At 46.5% G+C, this 17,545-nt stretch overlaps 1 protein-coding gene across 2 annotated transcripts in view; it reads right to left on the bottom strand.

Moving 5' to 3' along the window:
- Zfp395 (zinc finger protein 395) overlaps nt 1-11,714 on the bottom strand; it is a 40,255-nt gene extending 28,541 nt beyond the window's left edge. Inside the window, exon 1 of one of the 2 annotated variants that reach the window (NM_199029.2) lies at nt 11,635-11,714. The gene's annotated coding sequence lies outside the window, so the exon portion shown is untranslated. The remainder of the gene's footprint in view (nt 1-11,634) is intronic. The other variant, XM_011245097.2, reaches the window with a different exon arrangement.
- Between the last annotated feature and the right edge of the window lie 5,831 nt (nt 11,715-17,545).

Below are 17,545 nucleotides of genomic sequence, written 5' to 3'. Positions count from 1 at the left end.
GTGTCCATCAATTAGAAAAGAATGAAACAATTGTTCAGCCTTCTAAATCTAAGGAGAAAATAAGATTGAGGCGACTTCACACACAAACTGACAAGATACCCTAGTAAGGTAAACCCACATGCAGTACAGTGTCCTTAACTCTTAAGTCCCAGAGACCCAGCTATAAATATGCAAAGCATCCGAAGAATATCAACAACCCTAGGACAGTGGTTAACCTCTGGGGGGAGGGGGGGAGGACTAGGAATAGAAGTGGTTGTCAAGAAAGCCTTTTTTGTTGTTTTGTTTTGCCTGCTTAAATTCTGCATTTTTCTTCCCCTATAGAGGGTATGTCTGTATATTATTTATGCAATAAAACTCTCACTCATTTAATTTTTTTTTTAAAGAAGAGTTTGAGACCCCGCTCGATACATTTTAACAATGTGTTTAGTTTAGAGTGATTTCCACTGGAATCTGGCCCCTGCCTGCCAGCAGGCTGCAAACTCAGCAGTGCACAGACTGTGTGTGCTTCAAGCCAGCAGCTCGTTTTGCAACACGGATCTTATTTCAATCTCCCAAGCACAACTCAAGTTAACTCTGTGGAAACTCTGCAGATGGTTAAATTTTATGTCAGTTGGGGGGGGGGTATGTCATGGGGACTTTGGTAATCCAAAGGGACCTCTTCTTGGAGCCATTCCAGTTCTAACCCATACTGCAGGGCTCCAAATCGACAAGCTAAAACACACCCTAGGCACACGGCCCGCACGCACGCATGCAGCGGTAAGACAGTTCCTGCCCCATCATGCTTCCTCTGACTTTTCCAGCTGGGACTCAATCTAGATCCCTTGGGCTACTGAAGAGGAAGAACCATAAGAAAAAAACAGTACAGCGGGGGCCACCTAGTTATACAGGAAGAGGATCCAATCCAGGGCCTGATGCAGGCTAGGAAATCACACCCCAGTGACAACAGCCTCAGCCCCAGACAGTGTTATTTACACACACCCATTGTCTCTGTCAAAACTCATTAAAGAGCACAAAAATCTAAAATTTTACCTGTATTTAAATTATGCCTTAAAAAAAAAAAAAAAGGAGTGGTGGTACTCATCTTTAACCCCACTCAAGAGGCAGAGTTAAATGGATCTCTGAATTTGAGGCCAGCCTGGTCTACATTGTGAGTTTCAGGACAGCCAGAGCTCTGTGGAGAGGCACCAATCTTTTTTAAAAAATAAATAAAATCTCAAACACAGCTAAGCCACGGGAGCTACTAGACACTAGAAACCTCTGCTATACCATGTAAGGAGCACACCCTGCTTAGTGCCAGTTACATAAAAACAGGTGACAAGGGGCTAGAGAGCTGGCTCATTGGTCACAATCACGTGTGCATTCGTAGGACTCAGGTTCTCAGAACCCACCTAGTGGCTCAAAAAACAATCCTGTAACTCCAGCACCCTGGGTGCTGATACTCCCTCCTGGCTACCTCAGGCATGAGGCACACACATGGTGCACACACATGGTGCACAGACATACATTCAGGCAAATCTCATACACGTTAAAACAAATAAAGCTTTAAAAAAAAAAAAAAAAAGCCCAAGCCCAGTGATGGCTGCAAACTCCTTTTATCCGAGCACTTGGGAGGGCGAGGCAGAACTCTCTCTGGCGAGAGCTCCAGGCCAGCCGAGTTCCAGGATAGCCAGGGCTACACAGAGAAACCTTGTCTCAGAAAAGAGGGGGGTGGGAGAAGAGAAAAGGTTTTATTACTGCCTACATTTAGCCACTGGCTGGCTGTTTTTAACCAAGTTTTATGACTTCCCAGTACTCAGAGAACAAAATAAAAAACTGAGAACTGCTGGTTCTTCCCAGTTTGCTTTTTTAATTTAAAAAAAAAAAGAAAAAGTATCTGGATGTGGCTATCTATCCGTGTAAGCCCAGCATTGAGAAGCTGAAGCAGGAAGATGGGGTGTTCAAAGGCAGGCTGAGAGACAAAGTGAGGTGTCTCTGGCTGACTTGAACTACTACATACTCTGTCTCCAACAAAGGCAAGATCCATAGATAGATAGATAGATAGATAGATAGATAGATAGATAGATAGATAGATAGATAGATATAGATGCCACACATACTGCACTTGTAGACAGGCAGATCTCTGGCAAGTTTCAGAGCAGTGAAACCCTGTTTTAAAAAAAAACAAAAAAACTGGATAACACCTGAGGTTGCCCTTTACACACACACACACACACACACACACACACACACACACACACACACACTACAAATGTTGCTTACTGGTTCAGCCCTTATCTAGCAGGTATAAGGCCTTAGGTTCCATCCTCAACATCACACACAAAGAATTACATGTTAGCCTAACTCTTCTCCATTAACTACAACAGGCGGACCAAAGAACCGATTTCCAGCATCTAGACAAGTACAGACACCATGCAAAGCATAAACAACATGGAAATAAAGGGGAGCTGGCCCATCATCCCACGTGAGCAAAAGCCAGACTTAACCAGTCACATCTATAATCTCGGCCGGGTTCAGCAGTCATTCTACTCCTGTAATCCTAGAACTCAGAAGACAGACACAGGAGGGTCATAAGTTCAAGTCCATCAAAAAACACATACTAAGACCCTGTGTCAAAAACAAACAAGCGTACAAATATCTTGTTTCAGTTCTACACAACCACTTTCCGAGTGTCCCAAGAACCACTCCTTGAGTTGCTGGGCTCCCGAATCACCTCATCCATATGATCAGAGCGCTTCTTGTCAAATGTCGGTTCTTCAAATGCCAAAATCGGAGCGTGAATCGCATCGAGTCAGAAATCAGCTTGTGATAGTCCTGGAAGACAAACTCAACCAAAGCCGTCTCTAAGGAGCTGGGGTTAGCCCGATGCAAGGCCATCCAAGCAATACCAAAACAGCAAAAGTCACCCCAAACATCCAGACTGGTGGTGTGGCTCAGACCTGTACTTCTAAGACCGAGGCAAGATCACAGCTGTGAGTTCAAGACCAGCCTAGTCCACATAGAGAGCACCATGTTAGCCAAGGCTACATGAGACCTTGTCTAAAAATAAAAGAACTTGAGGCAGGGGTTCAGACCCCCATAAAATCTGAGCAAACTGGCTGACACTTGTAATTCTAACACTCAGGAGGGAGAGACAGAGGATCCCTACTGCAAACTCATGAGCTAGAATAGCCAGACGAGTCAGTGAGCTCTATGTCCTGTAAGAGACCCTGCCTCAACAACTAGCTAACATGGAGAACAGCCGAGAAGACACCTGATAGCCACATCTGGCCTCTACGTCCATGCTCACACGCACACATGACCATATACATGTAGTCATACATACACAGACCACACATACTCAAAAAAAAAAAAAAAAAAAACAAAGCAAATCAACATAGCAGAGTGTTCATTATGACCTGCCATCTGCCCCACTTCCTTACCTTTCTTGAGGACCGAATTCAATTATAACAATCACAAAACAAGTCCCAACCCATCTCACAAAGGCTAGAACCAGGCTGGGACAGGAACCCTGTGCTTGTCTTTGTGTGAGGTCCAGGTTCCATCCCCAGTACTGAATAAACAGAATTGAAACTTATGTTGTGATATTGATTCAAGAGGTAGAACCATCATTCCATGTCATTGTTCCACCGTGACAAGTCACTGAATCACTGAAAACCAAAACAGACTCTAGAGAGCACCTTGACTTCCTTCTCTCTTTTCTAAACATCCCTGATTGATAGCTTAGATCCAACCTGAATGCACCCAACAATGGGAAGCTCACTAGCACACAGGCAGTCATGTCCACTGTTGGACAACTTGCCAACTGGAAACCCTTCTAATTGCTGAACTGCGGTCTGCTCATCCAGTGTCTGCAGTGAGAGGCCTGGAAGCCCGTCGGCTTCAGAGGCCGTGTGTGTGTCGAGGCAGAATCAGTGTGTGTCGGATTAGTGTCAAGAGCACATCACGTCCCCTGTCCTCGACCACTGCTTTTTACTAAACATTTGAGTTCATCTTATGAATAAACCCTTGGGCAGAAACATCGTCTCAGTTATTTTTTAAACAATTCCTAAATGTTACTTTTCATAACCTTGTAGTAGTCCATCTTTATAAGACGCGTCCACCAGAACTCATTTACGGTTACACACGCCTGTAACCCCACTGCTCAGGAAGTGGAGGCAGGAGGGCTGGTAAGAACCTCAGGCCATCTCGGGCTATATAATGAGATAATTTTTCAGTATATATTATCCAATTTCTGGGTAAGTAATCTCTGTGTAAAACACTATCTACATTTTAGATATGGTCTCAGAAGAGTAACTTCAGATCACAATGCATAAACATCTCAAAACATTTTGTTTTAATTTTCTAAGTAGTATTTATTATACCATATGCGCATGATGGTAGGTCAGGCACGTGTGTGGTGGCCTGTGCATGGAGGTCAGAGAACCTTCCACCTTTACATGAGCTCAGAGGTCACACTTGCCGTGTTGGAGCAAGTGTCTTTACCTCTATGTTTAAAATGTTTCAAGTCGCCCTAGACATTCATGCATTACTGAATTTCTTTCTAACTCACCATCCTCATTCTCAAGGACTCTGAACCTTGGTTTACTGTAAAATAAGCAAACCCTTCCACTTCTGTGACTCTTAAACTGGATAAACATCGACACCCCCAACGCCGGGAAAATGACGAACCAACCAGCAGCAGCGGCCGCAGCACACAGCTTTTGCTTTCAGACCTCCCTCAAGGCCGAGGTGGAGCCAATAATTAAGTTCTTGCTTATAATTGTCAAATTAAATTAATTAATACCACCACGAAGCCCACCACACTTTACCACCTATGGTTTAATATGAACAACTGTGTGTGTGTTGGTTTTGTTTGTTTGTTTGTTTGCTTGCTTGCTTTTTAAATAGTTAAATACAGCTGCTCACACAACTTTAGTCCCAGCACTCGGGAGACAGCAGCAGATGGAGCTCTGTGAGTTCGAGGCCAGCCTGATCTACAGTGTGAGTTCGAGGACAGCCTGGACTACACAGAGAAACCCTGTCTGGATGGGAGGGGTGTTAAAAAACTTTACTAATTGAGTCTAAACATATTGGAGAATGAGGGAAGAAGCAGAGGCAGAGGCAAGAGGGCACATGGGATATGAAAGAGGAGAATAATCTCGGGGCCTCAAGAGGATCCACAGGGAGGAAGGGTGTAGCTGGGGTGAGGAGATCGGGGAAGGGGAGCCACAAAATGAGCAAGCCACACCTTGTTCAAAAAAGGCACAATGGTATTTAATACATTGTAAGCTGATTTAAAAAATGAAAATAGCTTTAAAAAAAAAAGTTTACTGGGGCTGAAGAGATGGCTCTGCGGTTAAGAGCACTGACTGCTCTTCCAAAGATCCTGAGTTCAATTCCCAGCAACCACATGGTGGCTCACAACCATCTGTAATGGGTCTCTGGTGCCCTCTTCTGGTGTGTCTGAAGACAGCAACAGTGGACTCATATACATAAAATAAATAAATCTTTAAAAAAAAAAAGGTTTACTAAAGCCAAAATGTAATATAGCTGGCTAACCCCCAGTCATCATATAAAACAGAAAATGGATTTAGTTTAATAGAATTCAGCTCACTTCTAGCTACTCCTGCATCCTACAGACACATTTTAAAAACAAACAGAATACAGTTAAACTTCAAAGAAAAAAAATCTATGTAGCCCAGGCTGGCCTCAAATTTACAATCCCCCCTCCCCCTTCCAAAGTGCTAGGCCTATGAGCCACCAAGCCTAGCTTCCAACTTCTTTGTTTTTTTTTTTTATGCTATCAAAACTAATTTTTTTAAATAATTTAATTTTATCCTACCTATACAAAAACAAGAATGGGGTAACTGACTATTCACCAGCCCCTCTCACTGTAGCTCATGTGGGAAGGCCTCTCAGAATCACAGGTGACTATGGATTCTTCAGAGTACACTAGAATGTTCTAGACTACAAAAACCTCAATTTATTCACGTCAGCTGGTCGCCAAATCAGACTAGTTTATCTGGAGTCATTTCCATATTTACCACCTAGACTTGAACCAACTGTTCTGCAACCTCTCTGAATCGTGGAGCCATTCCAGGGGTAAAGAAATCAGAGAAACATGGCTTGACCCTTCTTACTCCTCCCTCAGAACTGTCTCACAGGAGACACAGGCCCTGAGAAGCCACTGCCTCATGGCGTTTGATAGTCCTGCCTCAACATCTCACCAGGTTATCATCGCCCTTCAACAATATGCCTGGAGTCACCTAAGCATGAGAGCCAGAAACCTACAGTAAAGATGCTGGCGAGACCCTGGCATCCCTAGAAACAAGTGACAGTCTGACTTATCCAGTAGAAGTTGGCTTTAAAAAATACCATTCCGGTCAGGCGGTGGTGACAAACACCTTTGGTCCCAACTCTTGGGGAGGTAGAGACAGGCAGAGTTCTGTGAATTCAAGGTCAGTATGTTTGTGTTCTATAGACTGGGTTCCAAGACAGCCAGAGCTAAACAGAGAAAGAAACCCTGTCTCAAAAAAGAAAAAAGAAAAAGAAAATGGGAAAAGGAAAGAGAAAAAAGAAAGAAAAGAGAAAGAAAAAGAAAAATTTTAAAGAAGAAAAAAGAAAAAAAAACATTCTGGGGCTGTAAAGATGGCTCAATGGTTAAGACCACTCTTACAGAGGACCCAGGTTCCAATCCCAGGAGCCACATGGAAATTCACAGTCCTAACTCCATTCTAGGAGATGGGACATCTTCAGGCTGTCATTCGCACTACACATGTGGTATACACACATACAGACAGACAAAACACTCACACATAAAAATAAATCTAAAAATACATAGTTCTGATCAAATAAAGTATCCCCAGGCTCCTTCCTCCTCAGAAGCAACAGCCTCTGACTGGCATAACACAAATTCACTGCACACAAATATCCCAGCAGATTCCACGTCATGCTCTTTCAGAATCTTCCAGTGGCTAGCCAACGCTTGTGACACAGATCCCAAGCTCCTGGCCTTGGCATTTAAGGTCTTGAAACCTGAGGTCCCAAAGCCAAATGCCTATATATGCAAAGAATGCAAAGACCACTTCAAAGCACCAGGGAACACTAAGACCATGCCAACAGGGGACTATGACGCCTGTCTTTTGTACTCAGCAGGCACACATCCCTCAACCTGGGAGAGCTGCCATGTTTGACTCCTCAAAGCCCCAAATCCAGAGGTTTTTCTGAAGTGCTCCAATTTTATTTTATTTTTTCTAACTGTGGTGCTCAGGTGTGGTGATGCACACCTTTAATCCTAGCACTATGGAGGCAGAGGCAGGCAGGCAGACAGATCTCTGTGAGTGGGAGACCATCCTGGTCTACAGGCTAGCCAGAGATACAGAGTGAAGCTGTCTCAAAAAAAAAAAGAAAAGAAAAGAAAAGATAAAGAAAAAGAAGGAAGAAAGAAAAAAGAAAAGAAAGAGAGCTGGAGAGATGGCTCAGCGGTTAAGAGCACTGACTGTTCTTCCAGAGGTCCTGAGTTCAAATCCCAGCAACCACATGGTGGCTCACAACCATCTGTAATGAGATCTGATGCCTGCCCTCTTCTGGAGTGTCTAAAGACAACTACAGTGTACCTATATAACAACGAGACAGAGACAGAGACAGAGACAGAGACAGAGACAGAGACAGGAAGAGAAGAGAAGAGAAGAGAAGAGAAGAGAAGAGAAGAGAAGAGAAGAGAAGAGAAGAGGAGAAAAGAAAGGAAAAAGAAAACCTTTGGAAGTTTGGTGTTGTCTAACCTATAAGTCACTGACAAGTGCATACGCCCTATACTACACATGTCCCCAAACCACCTTTCCAGTCCTCCTCTTTCACAAAATCTCTGTTTCCTCGCACACACAACCCTGGTATCCATGCCTCGCCCCAGCCCTCACTTACTAATTCCATGTCTTTCCCACACAGCTCTGAGGTGCCCCAAACCTCCTCCGAGACTTGGTTACTCCCAGGCCCATCAGCACACACCACTGGGCCGCCCTCCTCTGCCCACTTCATCGTGGCATTTAACACTCTGCCTTGCCCCTTCAACAGGATATATCTTATCTCTCCAAATAGACCATAAACCCCCACCTCTTTGTTGGGCTTCCAGCTACCTTCAGCCCTGGGAGGTGTAGGTCTGCACACAGGCAGCTTCATAACTAGTTCAAGAATGTGGAAAGCCTCCCAGTGCGTCTCAAACTGTGAGTGGATTATGATCCACTAGAGAGTGGTTGGATCAACTTGGTGGGAAACAGAAGCAACAGGACAGATAATAAAAAAAAAAGTCCAAGATTTCACCAAGAACAGAGGTAAGACTTCACAAACTGAAATAGAGTTTTACATACACTATTAGGTATATAAAGCCATGGTGTAAATTTCCTCTCATTGTTTTACTTTTAGAGATTATGAGTGGGTGTTGTACATGTGGGTGTATGTGCATGTGTCTGTGTATGTGTGCATGTGTGTGTGTGTGTGTGCATGTGTGTGTGTGTGTGTGTGCATGTGTGTGTATGTGTGTGTGTCTGCACTTAGAGGAGTTGGTTCTCTCCTTCCACCATGTGAATTCTGAGAATCAAAGTCAGATCATCTGTCTCAACGGCCAGCCCCGATGCCCACTGAGCCATCTTGTCCGCTCTCAACTTTCTTACCTTAGAGCACAGTCACGGTCACAACTGCATACAAGCACTGCCCTACAATGAGCCAAAGAATTCACTCGTGTCTGTTCTGTACAACTGTTACTGTCAGGAAAAAATGCCTGTGACGGCTCAGGCCTGCCAAGGCAGGAGGATTGCTGTGAATTCAAGGCTCCTGGGTTACAGAGCAAGAAGGACTGAAGAGAAAGAAGGAAAAGAAAGGGAGAAGAGGAAAGGGAAAAGAAGGGGAGGACGACAAGGGAAGAAGAGAAAAGGAGAGGAAGGTAGAAAAGAGGAAGGAACCAAAGGAAAGAACAGGAGAAAGGAGGAGAGAACATGGCCCTTACGGCCTCCAGTCCCATCCCTCAAGCTCCTCTCCCCCTCAATTCACTGATTCTGCATCTCAGAGAAGTAAGCAGCTGAAACGAAAATCCCAGCTCATGCCACAACCTTCTGTAACCTTATTCTTCAAATTCAGATGTTGCACGCTGACACTTGGGGGATTTGTTCAGCAAATCACCCTAAGTCACTCTTGCAAAAGAGAGCAGACTCCAGTGGACAGGAAAAAAAATTCAAAAGAGTGCCGGCTCCCTTCTATGCCTTCTCACCAGAATCCTGAGACAGGGTTACTGGATGGGACTGGGATAAACCAGACCCACACAAAAGGTCCTAAATTCCTGTCTTCCTTTAACTGGTCTTGCTGTTCATCCCTCTCTGCACAAACAGTGCAGGAGACTTACATCTCGGTAAAGAGTAAAGTTCAGCACGCAGCAGAGTCTAACATTCTCCTCCAGCAAAGCCCACCCCACTTCCCTCCACCCCCACCCCTGCTTACAATAAATGGCCTCATTTCCCTAGAAGCCCACTCCCCGGCATTGCTCCTCCACATCCAGGGCCAAATCCAGACAGTGTCCAGTAAAAGGTCAAAACAGAAGCCCTGCAGGTCAGACCCTCAGTCCTGCATGGATTCTCTGCTGCTCCTACAACCAAAACAACTGCGAGCTTGTTCCCTGGGTTCCCTGACGGGTCTCCATACACTCTGCTCCAGGGCATAACCTATCAGAGCCACAGTTACTAACACCAACATACCTACTTCCAGATAAAACAAAAGAGACCTCTCTAGGGCCCAAGTGGCAATCATCTTCTCTGCAAAACACACATTTTAGAGTCCGGTTAACAACTACAGCAGCTCCAGGCCCTGGTGTGTGATCAGCTTCCTCCAGGAATTAATTCCTATTCATTTCTTCCCTTCACCCACCCCGTCAACAGATTACTTCAACAGCAGTGTCTTCCAGTAAAACCAAGTCCAAACCCACAGCACTCCAAAAGTGCAACAGGCTACTTCACTGGTCTGTCTCCTAACATCAGATTCAAAACTCTTTACCAATATCCTTGTTACCTCATCCCCTGGTCTACTGTCTTCCCAGTCCACCCTGGATAAAAGTCCAATTCTCAGTCTGACTTTCTAGGACTTTCACAATCTCAGCCACTATTCCTCTCTCTATCTCTTACTGTTCAGGAAACATTCCAGGAGGGCCAAGGCCATCTCCTGGACTCTAGAGAAACCCATATTCATCTCCACTTTGTATCCCATTTTCATAAATCCCATCTTTCAAGGACACATAGCCCAGGCCTGGTAATTCCAGTCCATAGCTCCCTCCCTCCCTGTGACCTCCAACAGCACCCAGTTCTGCACCTGGCATTGTGACAACTAACTGTGCCCCATCTGGAGTCATATTTCACATGCTCAAGTCTTTCTATGTCCTCCAAGAGATTACAAGCCCCGACGGGTGTTATCTATGAGTCTTCTATTGCCTTTCTCACCAAGACAAGCAAGCCCTTGGACATCCTTTTGTAAACTTGTCACCTGTGAACTCCTCCTTCTGACTGAGTCTTGCCAGGGAATTATCCACAGGTGGAAATTATTTCAAACTGAGTTCCGTATTCCCTTCCCCACCTTTATCTCCCATGCCTCCTGTGCCTGAGCCTGCACAGTAACTTTGCAGCCCTTGCACGTTCATTTGCATTTGAGCTCTCAAATCATTTCTCTCTCATAGCTTTCAGAGACATCATCCAGAAAGCTTGGCAGTGGGAAGAGGGCAGAGTGGCTTCTCAGAGGTACCTGTGGGCTAACCAATTTCCTTGTGTTTCACCCTTCCAAAGCAAGAACCTCTATTTACACAACCCCCCTTAGAAGGATGTCCTCAGGCTACAATACCTGTTGATTGCTCAGTTTGAAACAAACTGCTCCACTTTACACCATTCTGTTAAGGGATCTTGCAGAAAGCAGTGAAGAACTATAGATAGCCCCTGTGCCATGGCCTGGCATCATGGGAACCCATGCCTGGTGGAAGTCCTCCAGAACCACAGGAAAGGGAGGGATGGAAAACAGGGCTCCTGCAAGATTGCTGGCAGGTGGGTCTCTTTAGATCTCCAAGAGGGCCCTAAAGTGAAGGTGCAGAGCCTTAACTCCCAGGCAGGAAGCCTTGGAATTGTTTGCCCATGACAAACTCCCTTTGCAGGCCCCCATGGGCCACTCCAGAGGCCCACAGTGCCACGGCCCGGGAGGGACCCGGGGTGAGCCCGGAAGGCTTAGAGCCAAGGGGGCGGCGAAAGGGGCCGCAAGAAGGGGGTTGAGAGAGGGTGTGTCGCGAGGCCAGTCCCGCAGCACGGCACTCTCTGGTTATGGAGAGGGCAGGGGCGCGCATAGCGCAGGGCTGACGGCTCAGCCGGAAAGGGAGCAGGTTAACAGGTCAGTGTGGCCCCGCGAGGCCACTCCCGGCCACCACTCAAAGTTGGGAGGGAGATCGGGCCGTAGGACCCGCGACATAAACAAGGCGACGCGTGAGAGGGAGAGCGGCCACCCCCACCCAGTCACCCCGCCAGCGCCGCAGCAGCCCCGGTCCTGCCCGGGCCGCGCGAGCCTCCCGGGTCTCCCACCCACCCCTGGCTGTCGGCCCCAAACCCGGGCTGCAACCCATGCGAGGTCCCGCGCGCAGCTCACCTCGGCCGGCCACTGACCCAGACAGCTCGGCTCCCTGCAGCGGCCGCGGCCCTGCCCGCCACCGGCGCGGCCCCTGCACTGCGCCGCCTCCCGCGCCGCCGCCTTCGCGCCCACCTGGCCGGCCTGCCCTCCCTCTCCGGGACACTGCGCTCACGTACGCGGCCGCGGCCACAACCCGGCCCGGATTCCCCCGCCCGGGAAGGGAGCGCGCCGAGCCGCTCGCAGCCAGTCCGCCCGCGAGCCAGCCAGACGCAGGGACACACCCCCGGCCACGCGCGCGCACGACTCGCGCGCCCCCAGCCCCAGCCCCGGACGTGCGCGCGCGCGCTCCACACACCCTGCTTGGCGGTACACAGTGGGCGCTCAATAAGTGCTGGAGCGACTCCTCTCACACATGCGCACTTGAACCTGACCGAGTTGTGACCCACTTCCCCAGCCCCCACCCCGAAATCCGAGCGTTCAGCACCACCCGGAACCGAACTAGCGTATCTGCTACCCCCGCGCCTCCTTTTTTTTTTTTTTGACTCCCCCCCCGACCCCCCCCCCAACTGAACTGCAAACCCAACCAAAGTTTCTGGCTGTTGTTTTTCCAGCGCGCCCCAGGGCGGGAAAGGAAGCCAGAAGCTCTAGGCGCCAGGGACAGGAGCTTGGCGAGGGCGACAGGGACCCGAGGCCGGGTAGCGGGAGGCGGCGCGCGAGGGCGGAAGCGCTTGAAAACCCAACCTTTCCATTTCGCTTTGGACCAAGAGTGTTCTTCTCCAGTTTTATGACTTTTATTCGTTTGTAGTTGTAGCGCGAGGCGATGTTTACTGTTTCTGGAATTAAATAGGAGAAAGTTAACTATTAGCCTTCAGCCCTTGTGTAAACAATACCGGTTGCTTTTTGGCACCGTTAGGCTCTGGCTTTTGGATAATTTGTAACAGGGAGAATCGAAGCGGTTCCATTGTGTAGTTCTGTGTTTTTTCTAGATAAGGCCAAGGACAGTGGAGAGGGGTGTGTGCGAATGTCTAAGTGTGTGTGAGTGTGTGTGTGTGTGTGTGTTTACAATCAAATTTAATGAGTAAAAGAGTAATAGCCCCTCCCTTCTCAAAAAAAAAGTTTTAAAATACTTCGAAGTTGCAGTTCACCTCCAATTTTGGACTTCCTGTGTTTCTAGGAGGCCGTGGAGTGTTAGTAGAGCTTGGGAATCACATCCCATTTTAAGAGCTGAGTTAGCATTGGCATCTTTAGCAGGTTCAGCCCTAAACACATCAGCTTCTTGATCTATAAAACAAAGCAGTGTAACTAGAGATAGTGCCTAGCTCACGGCAAATGAAAAACAATATGTCCTGGGAACTGGCAAGAGGGCTCGTGGGTAACACTGCTTGTGACCAAGTCTGATGTCACAAGTTAGAGCCCCAACATGCACAACATAGCGGAGGGAATCAACTCCAGCCCTGTACATACACAATAAATACATTTTAAAAAAATAGTATGTCCTTTTTTCTGCCCTCAACTATTTGTTGAAATAAAATTATCCAACTGGAATCAAAATTCCTACAGGAGATGATTCTCAACTAGGGGTGATTTTTTTTATCCCTAATAATATTAATTTGTCCTTAAAATATCTAGATATATTTTTACTGGTGTTGGGAGGGTGATTTCTCACTGTCATTTAAGCTGCTGAAGGCTAAGTATTCCACCAATATCCTGCTGTGCACAAGACAGCCCCACATGGATGAATTAACTAGTTTCAAATGCCTGCCTTACCTGCTCTAGGATCAGCCTGCCCAGGGTGTAGTTCACCCAAGACTGCTTCTCCCTTTTAATTCTCAACCTCAGGAAAAAGTTCTGTTTCCAGATAAGAATAAAGTGTTATAGGGCATCACATCGGTGACTTTATTTAATACACAAAGCCTTCCCTTAACATGAAGATATGGATTGGAAATGTACACTTTATGATTAAAGGGACATATGCAGTCCATGCATGGCTTTCTGTTCTTGTTCCAGTTGTCCCCAAATGCTTCTGTATAGTCAGTCCCTCCTCTCAAGTCTTTCTTGATCACCCTGAAGTTTGCAATACAGTCTCTGCCCCAAGGAACGCTTGGCCTCCTCACAAGCAGACTGCTGCTCACTCAGAATTGAGCAATACAGAAAACAAAGCACGTAATTGATCATTGTAGCCCAGGGACTAGGGTGTCTGAGACAAGTGAGTCTTCATAGTAAAATCCGGGGCTCCAGAAGTGCTTGTTGAGCTAAATGAAAGTTGTATACACAGAGTAGGTCTCCAGCTGGAGTGTGAGCAACATGGCAAGATTTAAACGGCTAGGCTCTGTAAAGGGATGAGGGTCTGGCTTCGGTTTTTGTTTAACTGTGTTTTCCGAGACAGGATCTTTAGCATTGTAAGTAAGCCTACACTAAGCTTTTTAGATAGACAAGGGTTCTACCACTTCCCAAGAACAGGGGTCACAGGCAGGCACCGACATCCATTTATGTTTCATTGGGAACCAAACCCAGGGCTTCATTCGTGCATACTGGGCAATCATACTGCCAACTGAGCAACATCTCCAGCCCAATTTTTTTCTTTTTATAATTTTTATTTATTTGCTTTTTTTTTTTTTAAGGCAGGGCCTCTCTGTATAGCCCCAACTGGCCTTGAACTCACAGAAATCCACCTGCCTCTGCATCGTGAGTGCTAGGATTACATTTATGTACCACCATTACTGATATTTATTTACTTACTAATTTATTTTTGCAGTACTGGAGATTAAACCCAGGGCTTTGAGCCTGCTGGACAAGGTTTCTACCACTGACCTAAATCCCCAGCCTGAATTCATTTTTTCTTTATTTTTTATTTTTATATTTATTTACTCATTTATTTGTTTTTCAAGACAGTTTCTCTGTGTAGCCCTGGCTGTCCTGGAACTCACTCTGTAGACCAGGCTGGCCTCGAACTCAGAGACTGACCTGCCTCTGCCTCCCAAGTGCTGGAATTAAAGGTGTGCACCACCATCACCTTTTTTATTTTTCTTAAACTATCTCATTTAAACTTTTTTTAAAAAATATTTGTTTATTTATTTTATGTATATGAGTGTTCTATCTGCCTATATACCTGCATGTCAGAAGAAGGCACCAGACCCCCATTATAGATGGTTGTGAGCCACCATGTGATTGCTGGGAATTGAACTCAGGACCTCTGAAAGAGCAGCCAATGATCTTAGCTACTGAGCCATCTCTCCAGCCCTTCATTTAAAGTTTTAACCAAACGTACACTTCCTAGAATGACTGAGTCTTGATCAAACTGGGATGCTCGCTTAGTTGACAAAACACATGCCCCACTGTGTGCAAAGTGAGCCATACTCTGAATAGGAACAGAGCCCATGGCTTGTTCTGGTTGAAATCTCTTCTTGGAATCACAGGCTGTTCAGGAACATATGTCTTCTCCCAGCATATGTTAGATGCAAATCCCTTTTTACTGCTATAGTATACATCCCAGAGTGCCTCCCTTTAGCCCCAACTCAGAATGCCCCATTATCACAGATGCCTGGTCTCAACACAAACCCCAGCATGAAGCACCTTCCCTCAGAAGCCAGTCCCTGGCCCTGAATACATACATGCAGCCCAGTGCATGCCAAGCCAACTGTGCTTGCAAAACTGACATTTGGAGTTTGTAGTCCTGTTGTTTCTGCTTCCCTGTATTAAAGGTCTTGCCTGTGCTGAGGGCTGTCTCATCTTTGGCCTGCTGACCTTCCTTTCTCCCACACCCTGGCTCTCTACAAAAGTGCTGGCACCTTCTGCCTTCCTTCCATTCAAGTAACCCACCCTTTGAAGACTATCTCCTATCAGCTTAAGCAAAGCAGACCCAGACCTTTGTCCCTGCCCCTACCTAATGCTGTACAGACACATGAATAGGTCATATTTGGGGCACTTATGAGCCTAAAATGGTCACCCTCCTCAGACTCTTGATTCTACTGCTTACAGGCGTGGCTTCTCCAATCTATCCTTCCCTTAACCTCTTAATTCTGCCTAAGGCTTCCCAGAGGCTGCCTGAAGCTTTTCTAATACAGATCCAGCACTGCCCATAGAACCCCTCCTGGTGAGCCACCACCTGCCTCCCTCTCTGCTTTCTGTCCGCTCCATTCATGCTCAGCTGCTCAGCAGAACGCATGTCTTCCTTTGTCACTGGCTGTGTTCTCTGCTTAAACCACCCTGTTCACACTCACTGGTTTACATGGCTCTCTCCCTGCTCATCCCTAAGCAGAAACACTTGAGGAGCAAGTTCTCTGACGTGCTTCCTTTGGCCTCCAAAGCAGGAGGAGGTGCCTCTCCCAGGGTCAGAGCACCCTCAATTTACCCCCTCCTCACTGAAATCTCCACTCTTTCATCTTAATCTCCTATAAGACTAAACATTTGCAGGTCAGTCTCATTGTCCATGATATAGGCAATGTCCTGCATGGGACCTTAGACAGTGGTTGCTAGATGAACTGCTGATCGCATCTGAGGAGAGAGTAGCAGTGATCTACGGTCAAGGTGCTCCTCGGTTCAAAGCATGCTTTAAATGCTCTGTGGGCTCCAGGCCTCTTGGGAAGCTCCCAGTCTTTTTTTTTTTTTTTTTTTGGTTTTTTGAGACAGGGTTTCTCTGTCCTGAAACTCACTTTGTAGACCAGGCTGGCCTCAAACTCAGAAATCTGCCTGCCTCTGCCTCCCGAGTGCTGGGATTAAAAGCGTGTGCCACCACGCCCGGCCTCTCAGCCATTTATCTAGAGTAGAATGAAACTTCCAGTGTGAACTGGATCTTCGGCCTATACCACTAGGTGAGGCTTTCTATTACTTGGTTTCCTGAACTCCAAACCCCCATTGTTGGTGTTAATGTTGTTGTTGTTGTTGTTGTTGTTGTTGTTGTTGTTTTCAAAACAGGGTTTCTCTGTGTAAACCTGGCTATCCTGGAACTTACTCTGTAGACCAGCCTGGCCTCAAACACCTAGAGATCTGCCTGCCTCTGCCTCCCAAGTGCTGGAATCAAAGGTATGAGCCACCACCTCCTACCCAGCTCCAAACTCTTACCACCAATTCTTGCTTGACATCCCAACTTAGTTGTCTATTAGACCTCGGGGGATCCATGCCCAGAATCAAGACTTCTGTTGGCCCTCGACAAATCTGTTGCCTCCCACCTCAGTAAATGACAGCATTCTTCTAGCTCCCTGGAAACCAGCACACATCCTTGGAAACATCTTTATCTCATGTCCTTCCTTCCTTCCTTCCTTCCTTCCTTCCTTCCTTCCTTCCTTCCTTCCCTTCTTCCTTCCTGTTTCAAACTCTGTAAGACATTAAAGAAAAAAGAAAAAAAAAAAAAAACCTATTGGCTCCAGCTGCCTATATCCAGCACAGCTTCCCTGAACTAGCCACCATCTCTCCTACTTGGACTTCTGTAATGGAACCCTGTCTCTGTTGCTTCTCTACAATCTACGTAACACCCAGGCAAACACAGGGACCCTTTGGACCACTCTTCCAATCAAAACCTCCAAGGGTTCCATCCCCTCCCTCCAAAGCCACGTGATCTTAGGCCATGAAGTTCTGGCCTACCCAGTGACATCAGCTCCATGCTGTTTCTCAAACCAGCCCCTACCTTGGCCTCTTTGAAATTGCTTATTTAGAATCTAGACTGATCTTCCTCTAGAAGCCTAGTATTTAACTACATCTCTGCTCAAACACACAAGACATTTTCCTCCCAACATATCTAAAACTGCACCGGCACCACCCATCCCTTTACCCAGAGGTATTCCATAGTCTTAGCTCTTATTACCACCTGACAATCTGTCACCAGCTGCTTGGCTACAAGTTCAACGAGAACAAGGATTTTATTTGTGCTGTATCCTTGGGTCTCTAGGGCAGTGGTTAGCATATAGTAGATATTCAGTAAGTAATCAGAAAC

The sequence above is a fragment of the Mus musculus genome, chromosome 14 (genome assembly GCF_000001635.26).
Source record: "Mus musculus strain C57BL/6J chromosome 14, GRCm38.p6 C57BL/6J".
Taxonomy (NCBI): domain Eukaryota; kingdom Metazoa; phylum Chordata; class Mammalia; order Rodentia; family Muridae; genus Mus; species Mus musculus.
This window is presented reverse-complemented; position numbering and strand designations above follow the sequence as displayed.